The sequence below is a fragment of the Prunus avium genome, chromosome 2 (genome assembly GCF_965620075.1).
Source record: "Prunus avium chromosome 2, drPruAviu1.hap1.1, whole genome shotgun sequence".
Classification (NCBI taxonomy): Eukaryota; Viridiplantae; Streptophyta; class Magnoliopsida; order Rosales; family Rosaceae; genus Prunus; species Prunus avium.
Window position 1 is genome coordinate 23,648,532 of NC_142285.1, and position 15,511 is coordinate 23,664,042.

The following is a 15,511-nucleotide window of genomic DNA, read 5'->3' on the forward strand; positions in this document are numbered from 1 at the left end:
GGAACCCTATTTTCTGCAAAATCCCAGCTATGTATTTATTCACTGCTTATTGCAAGATCCTTTCATCATGAACTTTCATTATTTACAGGAAATACAGTAAGGAAATGCTATATTTATTTATTTATCATAGTTAGATGTCATATTTTAGTAATTTCTAATTTTAGCGAGTTTTTTTTTTTTTTTTTGTAAAAGTGTGAATTTTTAGCGGTAATTGAAGAAGTAAACAATTTATATGAGCCCCACGAATTCCCACATTTCACTGAAAGAAAATGGGTCTTGAGAAGGGGCCATAGGAAAACGAATTCATAGAAAAAGAAGAAAACTAACTCTGAATTATATGGAATGATATATTCTGACCTTGAACCATTGCAACTCTCTCTGCATTTGCAACGCTGCACCTGAGATATTATCGAGCTTTGCCAATGGTGATAACATCGCTGCCATATGTAGCATGTTATTGTTAGAGGTATCTGCAAGATTTCCAATCACATTTCTTTCTGTTTTATCGAGTCTATAAATCAGGCTATAAATCAGGCTATAAATCCTTTCTTGACGACATTCAATGGCAAACTGCAAGGGGTTTCTTTTATTTTGATTATTGCTCCACACGAGGTCTGGACTTGCTTGGAATATACGATCAATAAACTCGAAAACCCCTAGCTCGACAGCTTGGAAAATGGCTCCACCGCATAAATCTTCCATGTCTATACCATCTGAATGTTCTATCACTTCACACATGTGATCTAGAAGTCCAAGTGATTGAGAATGGATCAATTTTATTTCACGTATGCGGTTGATTCCTAGGTTATCATTGCAAAAAATAAAAAAAACACAAAAACAAAAGTCATATAAATCCTTCAAGAAAAATTGAATTTTAAAACCATTGATGGAGAAAAGAAAAACGACAAGTGGTAAAGAATGTAGCATACCCAATAGTTCAAGGAGATTCGTGATCAGACCTTGCAATATACGTAGCACAGCAAGATAAGTTCAAAATCCGAAATATGATGGAGAAATGTATGCCATAACAAAATGTAAAAAACGAAAGAAAAATAAAATGCGCACGTGTTTACATGTTTTGTTTGAACATTAGCTCACATGAAAAGTTCCCTAATAGGTGCAAGGAATATTTTCATACAGAAACGGATGCGAATATGCGTAGGATCAACTTTGAACCAAATATCCAATACTTTAAGAATATTGTGAGAACATCTCCAAGATCTACACGATTTTTTTGACCTGTACTGGAGCAAACATGGCGGTTACCAACATTCCTTTGTTTTTTGTTTTTGGGAAAAGCGATAATAGTTTATTGATGATGATCGATGGAAGTAACTAGTAAAAAAAAAAATCGATTGGTCCCTAGCGGACATAAGGGTTCAGTCGTTGGACTAACTAAGTAGCCTATACTCTCTTTCGGCATGGCCATCAGAGAGAACCTTAATGTCCAAGGGGGATGATCCCTTTTTATTTGCTCTCTTTCCTATGAGCTGGGCGACCCAAATAAGCTAGCTGGCCTGTGGGCATGTAGGATTTCAACTTTCTCTTTTAACAAATTTACATACACAAGTAAATCTAGTTGAGCATAATGTGCCAACCCATCTGTTATGCTCAAATTTTAATTTAAGTAATAGAAATTACTGTACTATGTAATTTAAACCTAAGAAAATACTATGTTCTATGTCAATTTGTATCACGACTTGTAAATTTTTGGATCTACCACAAAAAGTGATACAGAGAATGTAACCCCTGTTTTTCAGGAAAACATCAATTGATATGCGTCTAACACTTCAAGCGGAAGCTAGTTTTCATCAATTTTTTCGACTTGTAACCCTTGTTTGACATGGTTGATTTTTAGGGTCGGAACAACCTTTTTTGGACTTAAATTTTACAATAATTTAAAAAGTTTTAGAACTTGAAGTCTAAGCAATGAATGGTCGACCATCAAGATTTTTTCCTGCTGGCAGCTGCATCTGTTGTGCAAGATGGAAGAAAGTCTTGCAGGGAGCTGGATACTATGGGTGATACTCCGCTCCTCATATATACAAGGAGGAAGTCCTCCCTAAATGTAATGTGAGACCTAGAATATTTTGAGGTATACTTGGGAATTAGTTTATAATTTTTAGAGAGCTTATTTGGACGTCATAAGTTGAAAGTACGTGAGATTATGAGTCCATAGCATTTTTCGGTGAATTTTTCAAGTACATATGTATTTTTAAGAAATTTTGAACATTGGTCCACTCATAGGAGGACACGTGGCAGCTGATGGTTGGGTTGCTTGGAAAAGAATAAATAATTGGAGAAGCGGTGGATAAAAGCCTTAAAGTCGGCTGATTTCTTTCTTCCTCCTTCGAATTAACTTGAAACCAGATGTCAGGTATGGAAGCATTCACCAAATGCTAAGCGCACTAATGCTCCATATAAACATTAAGGAAGGCTCTCAGGATACCCCACTAGACCAGTCTCCAAAGGCTAATAAGAACAAGTAGCATTGCAGAGACACTTAGGATCCACAAAGTGTAACATCCCGACCCAAAATAAAAGGAATAGTGAGTTAATTGATTTCAAGAATTATGAATTTACAATTTTGCCCTCGGAGTAGGGGTAATTTGGTCATTTTAAATCCAGAAGGATTTTGGGGCAGCGGCTGGTACCTTTATGTAGGTTGTACTGAGACGAGTCCGTAGACATACGGTAGGCTCGAATTGGAATTGTAACGAAAAAGTTACAATCTAAAAACCCTCAGTGGCATAATCGTAAATAATTTGAAGTTTGAATTTTATTAAAAAGTCAGAAAAGCCCTCATTTCTCTCTCTCTCTCTCCCTTGCGTGCGCAACCAAACCCCATCCTGCGCTGTTACTGTTCACCGGCGGCTTCTTTGAGCCACCGCTGTCGCCACGGTCCACCACCGGAGCTGAGATCGATCCCAAACTGACCGGCTGGTCTTCCTCTTCCAATCCCAGCCAAGCCCAGCCGCCACCACCGCCGGAAGCCACCGGAAAATGCAGAAAAATCGCGCTGGTTTTTGACAGATTTTCCCATCGCTCGTTCTCCCTCAATTCTCCAACAAATCGGGCGAATGAGGTATGGAATTCCGACTATTTTTCATGATCTAGCTGTTGGTTGGGTAGGATTTCATAAATTTTGAGCGTTGATAGTCCAATTTTCGAATTGAAAAATCTGCCGATTTCGACCTCCGTTTTCAGCCACTTCCGTCAAATTTTTGGGGTATGTCCAAAAACAAAAGTGACTCCAAATTAGGTGTATTACTTAGGGTAGGAGTCTTGGCCCGAGATTCGAAGATTTTCTAGCGATGCGATATCGCTTTGGACACTCACGCGCTGCCAGCGCGTGTGGCGGCGCGTGGGCACTGTATCAGAGATGCATTTTGTCCAAATGCGATCCCCTGGCTGTCACGAGCGAGTAGGATTTTACAGATCTCAATTCGGATAACGTTTGAACCCCGAATGGATTTTACATATCGTATGTTATCCGGGTTCAATATGTTAGAACCGTTGGATCACTTCCAAGTTCTTATATGTTGTTCCTTGTATTCCTAGGATCGTGTAGGAATTCGCGGATCGGGAATCGGAGCCCCGCATGTTCCGATTTAATAAGTTAAAGTTTGTGTTTTACGATAACCGTCCGATCGTGCGATCGTGAGCGATCTAACCGTCCAATCCGGATCAAACTTGCAGGACGTGTATCCTAGACCTTGTGGAACCCATAGGAACTTTCGGATCGTAAAACGGAGGTCGTGGGCCCCCCGGGCCCGGTTGACCAAGTTTGGACAGTTGGATTCTCAGTTGACCATGAGTCTTCCGAGGTAGTTTTATCCTTCAAAAAGTATTGGGATAACCTTGCAAGCGACTCTAGGGTCTCAGCTTGAATTTTAGTATTTAAATGGACGTTTGTCTTCAGAAGTGTAGTTTCTTATTTATATTGTTTTAGGAACCTTATGTAACTTATACTCGTGTGAATGATCGTTGGTTTAGAATATTATTTTTCTCATTGATTGAATTATCATGAAATCTACTAGGGATTTATATGATCATGGAATGAATATTTATATTTATATTTATAAGCAGATTGTCAATTTGTGAGTAATCCTATTATTGTTAATATTCGAGTATCTTGAGTCTTATGTATAATATTTGAGAAAGTACTATCTTTGTTGATTATGTGTGGGGTACTTGGAATGTTAGTTGAGTGCTATTAGCACTATCTTAGGTACCTCCCCGGTTATGGGTTTTATGCTTGAGAGTTTATTTTGCCCAGGCCCGTCGGAGTTTGTCCAGGTCCTTCGGAGTTTATTTTGCCCAAGCTCGTCGGAGTTTGTCCAAGCCCTTTAGAGATTTATTTTGGGCCCGTCGGAGTTTGTCCAGGCCCTTCGGAGATTTATTTTGCGCAGGCCGGTCGGAGTTTGTCCAGGCCCTTCGGAGTTTATTTTGCCCAGGTCCGTCGGAGTTTGTCCAGGCCCTTCGGAGTTTGTTTTGCCCAGGCCCGTCGGAGTTTGTCCAGGCCCTTCAGAGATTTATTTTGCCCAGGCCCGTCGGAGTTTGTCCAGGCCCTTCAGAGTTTGTTTTGCCCAGGCCCTTCAGAGTTAGTCCAAGTTTGTGATGTCTTCTTAATACGATGCCTTGGGAAGAAAGTGATAATGTTTCAATGTGTTTTTATCGGATTTAGAATTGTGATAGATCTAAAATGTATAGTTGGTTCGGTTGTAAATAATTGTCTATTATCGGAGTTGTGACCGTTGATGAAAGAACTACGTGTGGCTTGATCCCTCACCCAAGGGTACGTAGGCAGCCCGGGGTTACACCTAGGTGCAGCCGCGAATTATATTGTGTGTAAAAGGTTTGATCGATTCTGTGGAAGTGATTGGTTTCGGATGTGGTTATTGGATTTGAATCTGGTTTATCGATTTTGAGGGTATTCGTTTAGTTGTTTGAGATCATTAATTGTTTGGTTTATGCATTGTTCGACTTAGGAGCATTGTTGTTTTTGTTTCGAACCATGTGAAGGCTGGAGGCCTATTTTTGTATTTGCATGTTGATAACTTGTGCATGCTGCCAGTTGGGTTATAAATTGTGTTTCAAATTTTCAGGTTGAAATTTAGGGAAAAGTCCAATTTACAGGGGAGACTGCCGAAATTTCGGCAGAAAGTCTCGATTCTTAGTAAGTGGGCCCGACATTGGTATGTTGTGGAAATTTCCACAGGATTCGTCTCGGGTTTCGAGGAATTCGGGATGGGTCCTGTCACAAAGTCTACCCTAGGAAGTAGGAACCAAGACATCACTACAAAAGGACGCTGCAACTGTATCTTACACTCAACTCTCATTTTAACAGTAGAACTGTGGGAAGCCTCCCATTTTTTAGGTCTCCCGCAGCCCATCTTGGTTGGAGTACTCACAAAAAACTGGATAATAAGCATAAGGTCTAAAGGATTAGAGAGTACCGAATCCACATGAGCGGGAGTAGTAATCGATGGACCAATGTGATTGCCAATAACTAGAGTCACTGGTATATGGGGAACAACCATGGTGGAAACTCCCAACATCGAAACATTCAGATTTAATGGAGAAACCAACGGAGAACGAGCAGCATCATCAGAAGATCCGACATGGCGACAAAGAGACTTGATCACTTCAAGTACAATGGGGTGGCGTGGTAGAGACAAGGAGGAGAGAGAATCCTTAAGGTCATTTCGATCCCGAGAAGATGATTGCCCAGACCGAGCATCCAAACTACGACGATCACCCAAGCCATCATTATTCCGAATACCATCCTGACTTGAGGAATGGCTAGGGCTCCTATAAGGAGGTGAATTGTCGAGGAGCGACGTGCTGAAGTACCAATAGATTTACCCCGTAGATTGGTGTCACCCTCTAAATCAACAAAAGTAGAGGTAAACTGGGCTAACAAATTTGGATTGATGTACCCATGAATGATTTCATACTTTTCGATTGGTACCACCATTTGTTCTCCCACCTCCAGAAAGGTAATTGGTGTCCGACGAAGAAGGGGTTGTGTGACGTCAAACTGCACACGATAGGAATAAAGCGCCTCACACAATCAGTACCATCATGATTATCCACCCAAAGAACTTTCGCTAGCCTCAATTGCTTTAGCAATGGCGATAGTCATATAGAAATGAGGAACACCAGGGAGCTAAACCCAAAAGTATCAAATGACACAGACATAGAATGCATAATCCCATCGTCTAGGAGGTCTGCCAACAAAATCAAAGAGCATCGAAACACCCAGAGCTCCATATCAAGAACTCATTTTTTTATCCCGATCACAAACAAAGCGCACCCAAAAGCTGTTGGAGTCAATTTCCTTGATAGGGACATCTGCAGAGCCTTTCTAGAGTTGCGAGAAGGTTCTGATGAACCCATCGCGATTGACAGGTTGATCTGTAAGGACCTTAACTACAAGACCATAAATGAATCCAACAAAACTATCTAAAGTGTCAGAAGAACCAATAATCACACCAACCTGTCCACGTGGCATGAGAACAAATTGGCACCCAAAGGACCATTCAATATTAGTGATGGTAGCGCCGCGATCAGAGGTTGGAGAAGACATGGAGACAATGGTAGTAGCTGAAAGGAGACCAACCCTAGTCGTAAGAAAAACAAACCACCAAAAACCCCCAAGACTCTACTGAAAAAACAAGGGGAGGTCAATAGCGTGAGAAAAAGCCAACATGAGCGCACCAGACCCAAGGGTATTGAGATAGTGTGGAGGATCAAATGATACTAGGGCGATGATGACGACGGGATGAGTAGAGGAGGCCAATCGCGATGATGGCAGCTGGTTGAAGAGACTAATACCAAAACCTAAATCTAAACCCTAACCCTATACCAAAGACGCATGTCCCTCCTCACGTGCGGGAGAAAATCTTTGAATGGCACTGAAGGTTCAAATAGAAAAGTTCTTCAAAATCTTGTTAAATTCATAACTTTAGTTCTAGAACTCCGATTGTGTTGACCAATAATACTTTTGGCTTTAATTACTTAGAGAAATAATGAAAGATGGAAGAACATAACAAGCACTACTACATTTTTCTATTTGCGCGACGATAGTTTGCGCGACGAAGACAAAATCGTCGCATAAAAGATCATCGCGCGACGGATAATCATCTGCGTAGCGCAAAGCAGAGCGACGAAGAACTTTCGTCGCATAAAAGATCATCGCGCGACGGACAATCATATGCGTAGCGCACACAAGCGCGACGAAGCAATTTCGTCGTATAAAAGATCATCGCGCGACGGACAATCATATGCGTAGCGCGAAAAATAGAGCGACCAATAAATTTTGTCGCGCCAAACAACTTTGCGCGACAAAACAAACCACCGTCGCGTAAAACAAGGGGAAAAAACCGCGAACAAACATTCTGGCGCCTAATTCTTGCGCGACGACTGAACTTGTCGCAAATGACATCTTTGCGCGACAAAACACTATCCGTCGCGCAAAGTACGATATACAAAACCATTACTCCTAAGCCTTAATTTTAATTTTGCCATCTAAATCATATATTTTTCATTGATTTTAGTGAAGATCATCATTCATACCCTTTTAATTATGGGAATGGTAGAGGAGAATCTTTTTTTATGGTTATTAACCTCCATACGAATAAATTTCAGGGTTATCAATTTCCCTACAAAGAGAACAGCGCGAAATATGTTTTGAAACTAAAAAGTGTTCATTCAACTCTAGAAAACTAATTTCAACGATCCAACCGTTAAACGTGTTTGTATATACTGTGAGATTGTATACCCCAAAAATCGCAAATAACAAATATTTAGAGATCTAGAAATGGGACAAAATATTCAAATGTTATAAATCAACACGTTTGCGCGACAACAGATTGCGCGACGAGGACGTATTAGTCGCGCTAGGAACTTTTGCGCGACGATAAGTTATTCGTCGCCATATGATGTTTTGCGTGACCCAAAAATCCATACGTCGCGCAAAATAAATTGCGGGAAAACAAACAGTGTTCCAGGTGTTTCGCGCCACAACTTTGCGCAACGAAAATAAAGTAGTCGCGCAAGGAGGCTAGCGTGGCTGCGTGCGTGTAAAACTGAACTTTTGCGCGACGGAAATTCTCTATTGCGCGACTAAATTCTTGTGCGACGAAACGATTTTGGCGTCGCGCAAAGGTGTGATGTCGGCAGGTCTTTGCGCGCCAAGCATGTCGATGTTGCGCGACGGAATTTGGCTTGTGCGACGAATAATATATTCGTCGCGCAAAGATGTGATGTCGGCAGGACTTTGCGCGACTTATTTATTTGCGCAAAGCCGTCTTCTATAACAGATTCATTTCAGCCATTGCAGAGGCAAACTGAAAAAATCAGTTTGCCTCTGCTTCTGCCCCTCTCTCTCTCCGTTCTCTCCATTTTCTCAGGTGCAAATCAGTTCAGGACATATTGAAGAAGGTATTTTATTTGTTTTGTATTTATTTAAAATATCAATTTAATTTATTTATATATTGTTTTTGTGAAATTATATTTGTATTCTGTTGTTAAATTATGCACGGCAATGTACGAAGTTAATTGAAATTAACTTCATACATTTTTTATTGTAAAGCTTAGTTCCCGTTCGAGGTTAGTTGGACCGCGCATGGGTGGGTAAACCACGACTACGGTCCAATTAATTCTTGAATTGTCCCATATTTTGGACAGTTTGGAAATGTATAGTCGTGTCACGTAGTTTACAGCTACAAGATTAGGTTTCGATTGTGGAGATTTCGGTGTCATCTCGGTACGTTCTTCGGGTGGTACGTAGGGATTTGATATCTACGGTACACCTCAAGAACTGTAGCGAGATGCTGCCGAAATTCATCCACGTCGAAATCTAATCTCATGTAGCTGTAAATTACGTGGCATGACTATGCATTTCCGAATGGGATAGGGCCCTTATCGGAGGCATAAGGTGACGTTGTGATTTTCTAAGAATACAACATAATTGTTGTATTGTGATTGTGGTTCCAGGAATTATGAGCAGAAGGTGGATACAGAACCCTAACAGGTGCGCAGACGAATACTTGGATGGAATCGAGGAATTTATTCACTTTGCACGGTCACACAACCCGAGTGCAACTAGAATCAGATGTCCTTGTAGGAGGTGTAACAACATGTTGTGGGATACAATTGAAAATGTTCAATTTCATTTAGTAAGGAATGGAATGATTGAGACATACAGCAGGTGGAACCATCACGGGGAACAATTAGACATTGGTTCGTCTTCAAGGGCCACAAGAGTGGACAATGTTGAACCTATTGTGGATGCTAATGAACAAGTCATGGATATTATACATGATGCTTTTCCATTTGCATCAACCAGCAGCAATCAGGAAGGGGAAGATGACGTGCCTACACCAATGGATAGTGCAGAGTTTGAACAGTATGAAGAACTGTTAAGAAATGCCAACCAAGAGTTATATCCGGGGTGCGAGAGCTTTTCCGTTCTTACGGCGATTGTGGAGCTAATGCACGGAAAAATAAAGTATCGTATGTCGAACCTGTGTTTCGATTACTTTTTGGGGGTTTTCAAGAGAATGCTTCCGACGGACAATTGTTTGCCGAAAGACCACAGACATGCACAGAAGATGTTGAGTGGTCTTGGATTGGGTTATGAAAAAATCCACGCTTGCAAAAACAATTGCATGTTATTCTACAAAGAGTATGAAACATTGGATACATGCCCTATATGCAATGAGTCGAGGTTCAAACAGACGTCTCAGAATAGAATGACTAAGGTTCCACAAAAAGTGTTGCGTTATTTGCCCCTGAAGCCAAGATTGCAGCGATTGTATATGTCGACGCATACTGCCACAGACATGAGATGGCATAAGGAAAAACGGGTAGACGATGATGTGATGCGGCATCCTGCAGATGGGGAGGCATGGAAAGAGTTCGATCGAACGTTCCCCGAGTTTGCTGCTGATCCCCGAAATGTTAGGTTGGGACTTGCCACTGATGGATTCAATTCGTACGGGGTTCTAAACCAACTCCACAGCACTTGGCCGATTTTCGTATTCCCATATAATTTGCCGCCTTGGAAATGCATGAAAAAAGAGTACATGATGATGACTGTTTTGATAACTGAAGATCCTGGCAGGTCAATCGATGTGTACTTAAGGCCGTTGGTTGATGAGCTCAAGGATTTATGGACCAACGGTGTGCGTACGTACGATAAATCCACTGGGAAGATGTTCACTTTGCGGGCGGCAGTTATGTGGACTGTGAATGATTTTCCCGCATATGCAATGGTGTCGGGGTGGAGCACAAAGGGTTATATGGCATGCCCTGTATGCAAGGAAGATGTAACTTCTGGTTGGCACGCTGGAAAAGTGTGTTACCTTGGGCATCGAAGATGGTTGCCATGGGACCACGAGTGGCGGGAAAAGGATAAAGAGTTCGACGGGAACAAAGAGCGTCGCGCAAGACCTAGAGAATCGTCCGGTGATCAAATCTTGGAACAGCTTAATGGTTTGGATTTTGCTCCGTTTGGGAAAATAGTTAGTCGGACAAGACCTGCTACACATATGAACTGGACGCACAAGTCTATGTTTTTTGAGCTTCCATATTGGTCGAAACTAAAATTGAGGCACAATCTCGACGTTATGCATGTTGAGAAAAATGTGTTTGACACATTGATAGGAACTATTCTAGATATCAAGGAGAAGACAAAGGACACGATAAAAGCTCGTCTTGATTTGGAAAGAATGGGCATACGAAGGGGTTTATGGCTGAAAAGGGGCACTGATAAAGCTATAAGAGATCTTGCATTTTTTTCAATGAAACCGAATGACAGAAAAGAGTTTCTACAGTTTGTCTCGTCTGTTAAGTTTCCTGACGGATATGCTTCTAATATCGCACGTTGCGTGAATGTTGACGGGGGTAAATTTACTGGACTCAAGAGCCATGACTGTCATGTGTTTATGCAACGCCTACTTCCTGTGGGGATTCGACACCTATTGCCGGAAGATGTAGTGAAGCCAATCATATTGTTGTCCAGATTTTTTTCCCAACTGACGGCAAAAACGTTGCGAAAGACAGACATTGATCAGTTGCGCCATGACATTGTCCAAGTCTTATGCAAGTTTGAGATGATATTTCCTCCGGCTTTCTTCACGAGTATGATTCATGTGATGGTTCACTTACCAGAAGAGGCATTGCTTGCTGGTCCAGTCAACTATCGCTGGATGTATCCAATAGAAAGGTATATAATCATCATCATTCGTGTAAGCATCATTATCTCATGCTTCCTACTTGCTAATTTGCATCTTTTCATTTTATTTTGGCAGGCTACTCGGAGAGCTGAAAAAAAGCGTACGCAACAGAGCGAAGCCCGAAGGATCAATTGTAGAGGCTTGGGTTCAATATGAGGCGCTTACTTTTTGTGGAATGTATTTAAAAGACGTGGACACGGCTTTCAATCGACCTCAGCGCAATAATGACGGAGGTGTGAGAAATGAGCAACTTTCTGTTTTTGCCCAAAGTGCACGACCCTTTGGAGATCCTGTACGAGGAGAGTCGTTTTCCAAAAATGACATGGAGGTGGCGCATTGGTTCGTATTGAACAATTGTGATGAGATAATGCCATATTTAGATGAGCATGAAGAGATGATGAAGCGAGAACATCCATCGCATTTGTATTCCAAGAAACACCGTGAATTGTTTCCAAAATGGTTTTTGGAATATGTAAGTTTTAAGTGTTTTGTAATTGACATATATATTGTAGTATTTCATTTTCTCAAACTAACATGTGAATGTTGTTGTATAATATTAGGTGAATAAGTTGAAATCAGATAATTCCCCCACTTACAGTGAAGAGTTGTATAACTTGGCATTCGGCCCAATTCGAGCTGAATTATTCTCGGGTTGTCATGTTAATGGCGTCAAGTTTTTAGGGACTGCACGAGATGACAAGTTGTGTACGCAAAACAGCGGTGTCCATGTTCCAGGTGGAGGGGAAAGTACGGACATTGATTTCTATGGCAAACTCACAACTGTCGTGCAATTGCTTTACAAAGACCGATACCAAGTCATCATGTTTAAGTGTCGATGGTTTGATACAAACCCAAATAGGCAGGGAAGTGTTAAAATCGATCAAGGGTTACTATCTGTGAACATGAACAGAACTTGGTACGATGACGACCCATACATTTTGGCAAACATGGCAAAACAAATTGTCTATGTAGATGACCCTAAAGCAGGGAGCGAGTGGAAAGTTGTTCAGCAAATGGATCACAGGAACGTATATGCTATACCAGAACTAGACCCATCTGACGTCGATGTAGCTGACCAACGGTCAGAATCTGGCATGGAAAATGATGCGGAAACGCTTCGCGATACAAATGTTGTTCAGGAACCATTTCAGCTCGAATGAGTGTCTTCAAGAGAAATACCAATTCAATCCATTACAACTGACCTCGGTGATCTTCCTAGATACGATGTAGTTATGGAGGAGGAGGAGGAGGAGGATGAGGATGAGGATGATTGGGAGACTGAAAGTGATGATAGCGAAGACAACGAAGGTTATTATAGTTCGGATGATGAATAATGCAATTTATTTGTTGCTTCATATGTTTTAGTATTGGTAATTTCTTGTAATGTAATTACGTTAGTGTAAATATATTGGCAACTCTACTTTTGTTGAATATATGTACTTGTTATATCTAATTTCCAATTATATATGTATGTGGAAAAATAAAACGAAGTTTAAAAAATTTGGATATACTTACTGAGAAGATTAATGTAAAAAGCAATGAACTCAAGTCATTCATACTTTTGTAATTAAATTATTTTACATATAATTATGGCGTAAATGCAAATTATTACGGTTACGAAATGAATCTCGTGTCTGAAAAGTTGCACGTCTTCCCAATTGGTCAGCGACATCTCAAATTGAGAAAGAATCTCAATGCTCATGTACTTGAGTTGTACTAAAAAAAAAAAAACTTTTGTCTAAAACGACCGGTCGTCATTTTTGCGGGACGGAAATCTTCATCCGTAACTGTTTTTGACTTTTGGTCCGCTTAGTGTTGTTTGTTTTTCTGTGCTGAATCCAACCGTATACAGAAATCGAAATTTGAACATACGGTCAGAAAGTTATAGATTAAAAACTGAACAGAGGTCGGAATTGCAAAAAAGGCCCAAAGAATCTGTTTAAAAACGACCGGTCGTCTCTGACCGGTCTCATTTTTGTGCGACGAATACTATTATAGCGTCGCGCAAGAGGGTTTTGCGGGACGAAAACTTTCGTCGCTAAAGTTAACAAATATGCAATAATCTTTGATTAATAGAAAATAATCCTGCGCGACGAAAATATTTACCCGTCGTAAGAGGAGGTTTTGCGGGACGACGGATTTCGTCGCGGCAGTTAACAAATATGCAACAAAATTTTGAAATAATAGAAAATAATCTTGCGCGACGACAAACTTTACACGTCGCGCAAAAGACATGTCCCTACAAATCTCAACTTAGTGCGAAATAACAGAAAGAACGTTGTGCGACGAATACTTTCGTCGCGCAAATAACTGCGCGACCATGTATACGAACTCGTCGCAATAATCGTTTAAAAATTATTTATTATTTTCTGTTTCACTTTGCGCGACGTATATAATCGTCGCGCAACGTTTGTTTAAAAAAAAAAGTCGAAATTAAACTGTAAATATTTTTAAATGAACATCAAATTCAGTTACTATATTCATACGGGGTCAAGGTTTGTAGACGTAAAAAATCATCAAATTTGGAGTTAAATTAATCGTTCAAATTTCATTTTTCTTTTGTAACCGTCGAAAATGTTGGTCCCGTTACATCATGTGTGAGTGTATATTTTTCCTAAATTTTGGCGTGTACGATCTCTGAGCATAATCCAACAACTGTACCGGTTGAATCGTTGAAACTACTTTCCTAGAATCCGTGTGTCATGAAAACACTATATTAAAAAAAAATGAATACATTTTGTATATGTTTGTTAAATAGAATATACAATTTTGTGGTATCCACTATTGTAAATATCTTTAAATGACGATCCAATTCAATCATTGTATTCATATACAGTAAAGGATGTGCACCCGTACAAAATCATCAAAATCGGAGTTAAAAAAACCGTTAAATCGTGATTTTTAGTTTATAACCGTCGAAAATTTTGATCCCGTAACATCATCTATGAATCTTGCATTTTTTCAATTTTTGGTGTGCACGATCTCTAAGTATAAACAAACAAGTTTGACGGTTGGATCGGTGAAACACCCATCGTACAATGCGTAGCCCCATTAAAACAACATATTCACTAACATTTTATATTGTTTACTGTTTGTACTTTGCGCGACGAATATGTATGTTTCGTCGCGCAATAAGTGATAGCGCGACGTAATGAAATTGCCGTCGCTCAATGTACTTCTCAGGATTTAGGGTTCTGAAAGGGTTTAGGGTTTAGGGTTTATAGTGCGCGACGATTTTGTTAATGTCGTCGCGCAAGTTCTCAAATTTTGGCGGTTGTAATCCCGCGTATTAAAAAATGCTTGCGCGACGCCATTTAGTTATCCGTTGCGCAAAGTAAGAAATTTAACATTGCGCGACCGATGTAGTTTCGTCGCGCAAAGACGCAAACATTTAGGGAAAGAAACGCGCAGTTTTGGTCTGTCTTCAACCTCTCTCACTCTCTCAGTCTCGACATCAAAATCGCACCCTCCATTTCCGATTCGAACCCTAACTCGCAGCCGCTCTCTCTCCTTTCCCTCTATCTCAGCCCTCTCTATCCCTCTCTCCTCCGTCCCCACTTATCCCTCTCAGTCCCTCTCTCCCCGGACCCCTCTCATCCCTCGCATTTTCTGGCTCCTCCGGCCCGCTCTCTCTCCTCCGTCCCCACTCATCCCTCTCAGTCTCCTCCGTCCCCACTTATCCCTCTCAGTCCCTCTCTTCTCCGTCCCCTCGCATCCCTCTCAGTCCCTCTCTCCTCCGTCCCCTGTCAGTCCGTCGCCTCCTCCGTCTCCGCTCATCCCTGTTAGACGGCGGCCCCCCACTCTCTGTCTCGCTCGCCACCGCCGAACTGCCGTGCTCTCCGGTCTCCCTCGAAACCCAGTTGGTAAATTTCCCAACGCTCCCCGATAAATATTTTTTCAATTTTTAAGTTTTATTTCAGAAATTTTCGGATTAAGTTTGGAATTGTTTTGCTGTTTCAATTTGTATATTTATTTTGTAATTGTTTAAATTGCTGCTTAGTCTGATGGTTGGTTAGGATTTGTATTGGATTTGTATTGCGGCATGTGAGTCTGATGGTTGGTTAGGATGTGAGTGTTTAAATTGCTGTTTCAATTTTGTTTTTTTATTGGATTTGTATTTTTTTTTTCAGATTTGTTTTTGTATTGAAATTGCATTGTGGTGTACGATTTGTGAATTTGTAGGTGTATTGTTGTTAGATTTCAGATTTGATTGGAGCATTTGCTGCTGTTTTTTGTATTTTTATTAATTTTCGGGGGCTTTAAAC